At 36.0% G+C, this 8,355-nt stretch overlaps 1 long non-coding RNA gene across 1 annotated transcript; it reads left to right on the top strand.

Moving 5' to 3' along the window:
- Positions 1–2,227: 2,227 nt before the first annotated feature.
- On the top strand, positions 2,228–7,054 carry LOC108582023. Its single transcript, XR_002517184.2, has 3 exons — positions 2,228–4,075; positions 5,411–5,562; positions 6,530–7,054. It is a non-coding gene; the product is annotated as an uncharacterized LOC108582023 (long non-coding RNA).
- The last annotated feature ends 1,301 nt before the right edge of the window (positions 7,055–8,355 follow it).

The following is an 8,355-nucleotide window of genomic DNA, read 5'->3' as shown; positions in this document are numbered from 1 at the left end:
TCCTATAGGAAATACCTTAGGTGAATATGAAAGTCAGTTCACAATCATTTTTCCTCTCTTGCAAAATCAACACCTGTTCAGTAGAGATACAGCTTCAATGTTTTCTATTATAGTTGATAAAAAAATATATTTCCTGGCCCCTAAGAACAAATATCTTTCTAGATCTTTCAGATGACAAGAGGTTCTTCAGATTTCACAGGGCAAACATAGACAGGTTTCTGAATATTTTTTCTAATATAACTCTGCTGTTTTTATAAAAACTGGAAAATCATTCTAGAAAAAAAGCTTTTATTTTATGTGCTCTAGTGCAAGTTTGGGAAAGGCTGCTTCGGTGGCTACTAAGGAATTGTCCTTTTAGACTGAAAATGTTCTGTGTATTACTCTTGATAGGTGACATCAGAACTGTGCTGCTGTGAGATTTATCTGGTAGCAGTGACTGAGATGGATTAGAATGTGAAGCAGGTGATGCTGACTAGTTCAGGGGCTGTTATAATCATCCAAGTGAGGCACAAAGGCAACACGAAGGACTGCAGATATAAGTAAAAGGAATTAAGAAAGGAAAGTGATGTTACAGACAGAAAAAGTACAGGCAAGATGAGAAAGGCGTGGCACGGCATTGAGGCTTGTGAATTGGGAAGAACTGGAATGAGCTAGTCTGTAGTTAAGGTTGGGGTCCTTTCTTTGTGACTTGGCAAATCTTTGTCTGGTGTGGAAATAAACAAAGACCAACTAAATAGGAAAAAGCAAAGGCTGTTTATTCAGAGCTTGACATAGCAAGGGTGTCAGCCACTGTGGCTTGTGTTTTGGCAGAGACTCTGAGGCAGGCGGAGAAGAGGAAAAGCTTTATAGTGGAAAAAAAGGGGGATAAACTGGAGGCTTTGGAATGGGGATGCTATAGGCAGGCTAACTAGCTGTAGGCATCCTGTGTGATTGGTTAGGAGTGTATATCTTTCTCTAAGTTGGAAGCAGGGACACAAATTAGGGATGCTGTCAGTTATTAACCAACTCTTGCTCATTTGGGGCCAATTGTGATAGAAGTTATGCTTTGCTTCCTGGATTGTCACTAGAGGTAACAATCTGGCAGTCTGCAAATTGAACTTGCAGCAGGCTGGCCTATCTATTGTAGACAATAAATTGGGCTATTTATTGTAGACAGGAGGATTGGTTTCCTGAGCAGTTTGCCACAGTTTGTGGGTCAAAGTTATATATATATGATCTGGCCATTGTCCATTTGTACATTCAGTCTCTCACTGGAAAACTGTCTTTTAACTCCGTGGCTTAAGTGTCTCTGTAATGGATGAGTCCTGGGTATTTCCTTGGCTCAATGACCTCTTCTTTTGCTACCCACAAAAGTTTTGCTTAGACTCCGGAATTCATAAGTGCTTCATTCCAGAGGTTAGGTTTCTTCAGATAGTTATAACCAGTAATGCTCATTGCTCTGACAAATCTGTGGTAATGGTCCCAAGGCACTGCTTCACCTCAGCTCTGACACAACTCATCATCTTCTGAGTCATGACTTCATGAATGCTGACACATCCTTTGAATGGATCACATTATGTAAGAATGACAGAATGAAAGTTTGTGTAGTAACAGCTAAAATTAAGGTTGATGTACACCAAGGCAGAGCTAGCTCATACAGCTCCACAGAGCTGCTGTTGGTGAGCCAGCTTTTTCCACATTTAATCCATGCTGCGGAAAGAAGAGGATCAGGTTCTAAACTTTTGTTATACTTTATAGTTTTAGGTAATTAATGACTTTGAATCTTCTCAGAGTGTGTAATGTGGTCAAAAAGACATACGTACATATATATACATACTTATATGTGTGTGTGTGTATGTGTGTATGTGTATATATATATAACTTGTCCTTTAAGAACATAAATATATATATACATAAAACTTATTTTTTATTTCATTTTATTTTATTGTTTTGAAACAGAGTCTTGCTCTGTTACCCAGATGGGAGTGCAGTCACATGATCTCAGCTCACTGCAACCTGCACCTCCCGGGTTCAAGCGATTCTCATGCCTCAGCCTCCTGAGCAGCTGGGGTTACAAACATGTGCCACTACACCAGCCTAATTTTTTGTATTTTTAGTAGAGACAGGGTTTCACTATGTTGGCCAGGCTGGTCTTGAGCTCCTGGCCTCAAGAGAGCTGCCCGCCTCAGTCTCCCAAAGTGCTGAGATCACAGGCATGAGCCACCATGCCCAACAAATACATGTGTATATGTACACACACACACACACACACATATATCTTATAAGTTATATGTATATATAACTGTCCTTTAAGAAAGAGGAAAACCACCATATATTGATCATCAACTAGGTACCCAACATGTTACATGTATTATGTCTTATCTTTACACCCACATTGCAAGGTAAAGATTAGTATCTCCATTTCACAGATAAATAAATTGAAGATTAGAAAAAGTCAAAAGGTTTATTCAAGTCCACATAGTAAGCAGAAGAGATGTACAAACATTGTCCAATCAAAGTCAGAACAAACAGAAATAAGGGTTTGAAGTTTTTAGACTTATCTCAACTCCTGCTTCTTATCTCTTTATAATACTCTCTTGGACTGGACTTAACCTTTTCTATAAATTTTATCTTTCAAATTTTCATATTCTTGAAAACTGAAACCTAGAAATGTCTCTTAATTCAGTGTCTAATGGATAATTAGCATCAATTTTGGGGGTATGTCTCATCATTTTTCTAACTTCCTTCCCCTCTCTTTAAGCTTGGTCTTTTCTGTCCATCATCTTCCATTGGTGCTGCCCAGATGTGACCCAGTTAGGACCCAAGTCTATGAGCAGTCACTGTGTGTCACTATGATTCAAAAATACAAAGCCTCCTCATTCATGAAGGTTGGTAAATGTTCCAAATCCTGGGAAAAGAACAAAATCTTACTGGCTGTGAATTTGTAAGCACTCATCAACGTCAACAAAATCCAACTCTAAGGTTCTGAGCATACACATCCAATCCAGTACCTTTGTGGTTTGATACACATTTCACAATCCTTTTTTGTTTTGAAAGTCATATTTTATTCAATTATAAGATGGGAACATGCTGTTCAAGATCATGAATTTAGAGTATAAGTGGAAAAACCTCTCCTCAAACCTCACTTATGTTCACATCTTTCTTAATATTCTCATGGTAACTTGACTGTTCCAAAAAGTACAGAGGATGTTGATAATTTACCAACTTTTAAATTTTGTACCAAATAATTGGGCCAAATAGTATCAAAACATATTCCTTGTTAACTACAAGATTATCAGCCAAAAGAGTCTAAGTTCTGTAGTAGAAAAAGCATGGGTTTTGGGGTTAAACCGCCCCCAGTTAGAATCCTAGTTTCTGTAGTCAGTAGCTCTGACACCAAACAAATTGCTTATCTTCTCTATGACCCTTTTTCTTCACTCTTAAAATGGCAATTAAAATGTCTATCTTATGGGCTTGATATAGGTAACAGAAATTATGTAAGAACTTCATGGAAAATAATAAACATTATTATTCATAGCAATTAGATAGCTAGAGTGAGGGCACGAAAAAATGAGGTATGTCTAACTTTTGATGGTCTTAAGTAGTTGGGACTGAGGGTAATATGGGGAAAACGAAAGAGTGACCACATGAGTTCTCTTCCTTCTCGACAAGTCAGAGTGTAGGAGATGAATGTACTTAGTGAGGAGGAGAGCAGCAAAACTGGGAAATTCTGGGTCCAGAAGAAGTTGAGATGTGAAGAAATAAGTTTATTTCATTATTTAGTTCAGCCTACTACGTGTCAGAGGCTTTATCTATTTAATTCTCAGAACAAATCTAAAAGACAGATATTATTTTCCCTGAGATTCAAAGAGGTCCATAACTTGCCTAAGATCACACAGTGAGTCACAGAGCAGACTTTCTAACTTATCAAAATTGTGGGCTTTGTATATAACCAGTCACTGCCCGGAACTCTGCCTTTCAAGACATTTGCAACAGGTTGAGACAAGCCACACCTTCACTTCCTGCAACAGAGCAGACGATATATTCTGAAGGACTATTTCACCATAAAACAACTACAATCTTTTTTTTTAATTAGGTAAGCACTCAAATTACTTTTATCTAATAAAAGTAAGCAGGAATTTTGCCTGTTTGCTGTTTCATTTTATACGTTATTTTTCCTGGGCCTTCATTTACAGGGTGTAAAACTTTAAGAAAACATTCTCAGCTAGCATTCTCATTAGAGGTAAATGATTCAAATTACAAATAATACTAACCTAAGCATTGTCATTACTTTCAAAATCCAAGTTTCTCAAAGTTTTATTTTTTACTTAATACAAAAATGACCTGGTTCTCCCTATTAGCTGCCCAACAAACTGTTTAAAAATTATTCTTTGTTAAAGAGCAGATTACAAGAAATGCTTTCCATGCTCTTATTTAAAAAACAACAAGACTCTGATGCACATAATGAATCTAAATCAAAATTCACAAGTGGTGGCTGAAATCCTGTCAACTTTCAACCCAATACAATAGAAATCCGCAGTTATGCATAAACAATTCAAAATTAAAGTTTATAATGGAAATGTCAACAAGTCATAACTAGTACACATTACTACTGATGAGTTCCACTATACTTCAAGCGCAGTAGATGTGCATATCTGACAGACAGACTGCTTAGAAAATTAAAGCTATTGGAGCTATAAAGAAAAGGAATACACAAATATGAACATAGAAATGCCAAAGCATTTGAGCCATTGAAAAAAGTGAATAACAAGGTCAAGAGATTGAGACCACAAGAGATTGAGACCATGCTGGCCAACATGGTGAAACCCCATGTCTACTAAAAATGCAAAAATTAGCCAGGTGTGGTGGTAGGCACCTGTAGTCCCAGCTACTCAGGAGGCTGAGGCAGGAGAATTGCTTGACCTGGGAGGTGGAGGTTGCAGTGAGCCAAGATCGCACCACTGCACTCCAGCCTGGTGATACAGCGAGACTCCATCTCAAAAATAAAAAATAAAAAAGTGAATAAGATGTGATGTAAACACATCTGATAGTTCTCTCTGTAAGCCACTGACCACTGATTTATAAAGCTATGGTTTTATAATTCTTTTAAAAAGGAATTTTTTTCTACACTGCTGCACATAGTAATTTCACTGTACATTCTTGACTACAATACAATCTTTAAATCCTCTTGCAGAGCTTGTATGTATCATCAGAATTTCTCCAGAAAGTCAGCTTGTCATATTTTCAGCAGCCTGTGACAGAAAAGAACTTCTTAAACATGGCACTGTAGAATAATAGGCTGATTAAATTAAGTACATCAAAATTAATTTCAAATGATGTCAGCTGGGATGGTAGAGTAAGGACCTTCAAAATATCCTTTTCCATAAAACAAGAACATTATCAGAAAAAAAGTCAAAATCAACTTTTTCAGAATCCTGAAAATGAATCAACTGCGTACAACAATCTTGTCAGCAAGAAAAGTGGTTGAATGTTCGGAGAGCTGCTCAGTGGTGGTCTTGTAAACCAACAACCGACAATTACAGTGAAAACAAGCAATCTAGCAGCCGCTAGAGTCCAAATAAGGTAAGAGCTCTTTCAAACCCCTATCTGAAGAATTGTCCTTATTTGACCTGTCTGCCGGTTTCCTGCAAAACACCACTCACAAGGCTTGTTTTTATTTAACCTGACTCAGAACACACCCAGTGCAATCAACATTTTCCCAGGTCATTTGTCAAAAACAATCAGCAGTAGTTGTTTAACATCATAGCTGCCTGAGCAGTTAAACACTTGATAATTCCAAAGTGCAGTCATTACACATTTAGGAGTATACCATAGAGAAAGTCTTGCATTTGTGTTTTGTGAGTTGGACAGAAATCTACCGCCTCATCTGTGATAGTAAAAGACCAGAAATAACCCAGATGGTCATTGGACAGTAGAGTGGATAAATTGTAGTATATTCATATAATGTTTTATAACTTTATTAAGCATTCAAACATATAAAATGCTACAACTATACTTAGTATTATCAAATGTTATAAAAATAAAGTATATATGAATTTTTTAAAGGGAGGAACTGTTATGTACTTAAGAACCAAAATATGAGATATAAAAAGTACATCTTGGGGAGATGAAGACCAGTGAAGGCTGGACTTGCTTATGACTAGAAAGGTAGTTAGGATTTGTATATAAGACCAAGAGTGCAGCAGTTAAGGAGAAAAGACATGAGAAGCAAATGTGCAGAGGGGGCCATTGGTATGACAGGAGAGATTCAATATGAACGTATCAAATCATTGCACAATTTTAACAGTACATTTATCAGTCACTGTTTCTGTGTCAGTGGTATAGATACATACATATATTATATGAAATCTCAAGCATTTAATAGCCACACTTCATAGATGAGTAAACCAAGATTCAGCAGATTAAGTGACCTTCACAAAGTGATGTGGTCAGATGAGTAGCAGCACTGGTATCCAAATTCATCTTGGATACTTTGGTCTCTTTAAATAATTGATACATTTATAATTATGAAATGCTCCTCTGTATACAGTGAGTCTCCAACTGTAGCATGAATCAAAGTCACTCCAAGGACTTGCTTGATGAAACAGACTTCTGGACTTCAATTTTAAATTGATTCGGTAAGTCTAAAATGGGACCTGAAATTTACATTTCTAGTAAGTTCCTGATTTATTGATGCTCCTGCATAAGGAACCACATTAGGAAAACCAGTTTCATATCTAATTTAGCTGTTATTAATGTACCCACTCCATCGTTCTTATGATTAGTGTTTGCATGGTTTGTTATTTTCATCCTTTTACTTTTAACATAAATGTCATTATATTTAAAGTGATTTTCTTAGAGACAGGAAATAGTTTCAGTCTGACAATCTCTTTCTTTTCATTAGAGTGTTTGGACAATTTATAATTAATGTAATTATAGATATGATTGGACTTAGATCTACTCGCTTGCTCTTTGTTCCTATTTGTGCCATCTGTTCTTTCTTCCTTTTTCCTCTTTTCATATCTTCTTTTGGATTAATAGAATAATTTTCAGTATTCCATTGTATCAACAATATTGGCTTATTAGTTATACCTCTTTGTCTATTTTTAGTGGATATTTTTGGAATTAAAATTTTTATCTCTATCTTTTCAGTTTACTTTCAAATAGAATTATACCACTTCAATTATACCTGTAAGAATCTCGCACCTATATTTTTCCTCACATCCTTTGTGCTATTGTTGTTATACATTTATTTTGCTTGTATATATTCTGTCAACTCCATAACACATTTTTATTTCTTTGCTTCACATACTTATTTTTAATAATTAAACATAGAAAACTACCTTTTATATTTACCTATATATTTACTCATTATGGTGCTCTTCATTTCTTTGTATTGATATGTTACCATTTGTTATCATTTTCCTTCTACTTGAAGAACCTCCCTTAACATTTCCTGTAGTGCTTTGTCTTCTGACAATCAATTCTCTCAATTATTGCTTGTCTGAAAAAGTCTGCACCATTTATTATTTTTGAAAGTTATTTTCACTAGATATGAAATTCTAAATTAATAATGCCTTGTTTCTTTCAACATATTAAATGTATCACTCCATTGTCTTCTCTCAATATGTAAATATATATATATATTTAGAGATATTTATTTATGTAAATATAAATGTTTACATAAATTTTGTAATGTTTAATAATATAAGATTACATTTTATAAATATAAATAAATCTCTAAGTATATATATATTTCTCTGCATATATAGAAAAAAGTCAATAAATGTTTCTAAAATATATAGAGAGAAATATATATATTTCTCTATATATAAGACAGGGTCCTTCTCTGTCACCCAGGCTGGAGTGCAGTGGTATGATCATGGCTCACCTTGACCTCCCAGGCTCAAGCAATCCTCCCTAACTCAGCCTCCCAAGTAGCTGGGACCGCAGTTGTGTGCCACTGCTACCAGCTAAATTTTTGTAGAGAAAAGGTCTCCCTATGTTGCTCAGGCTGGTGTCAAACTCCTGGGCTCAAGCCACCCTCCAATCTCAGCCTCCCAAAGTGCTGGGATTAGTCAAGTAATTTACAGATGAGTTTGATCTTTTCAAAGTTTGTTTTTAAGTTTTTTTTAGGTGGGTCTAGTGCTGCTTTAACTGTAGGACTAACTGAGTCCTACTATTAAAGTGGCTTCACTGATTTCCCCAGGTGTTAAAAGATATCTTGCCATTCAACCTGGATGAAATTCAAACCTCTCCTAGCCCTATGTAATCTCTGGGAATTGTTCAGTCTACAGTTCCTTGGTGGTGCATATGCAGTTTAGTATTCATCAGCAGACCTCAAGGGGACTTCTCTCCCAATTTCTGGAGTGCATT

The sequence above is a fragment of the Papio anubis genome, chromosome 12 (assembly GCF_008728515.1).
Source record: "Papio anubis isolate 15944 chromosome 12, Panubis1.0, whole genome shotgun sequence".
NCBI lineage: Eukaryota > Metazoa > Chordata > Mammalia > Primates > Cercopithecidae > Papio > Papio anubis.
This window is presented reverse-complemented; position numbering and strand designations above follow the sequence as displayed.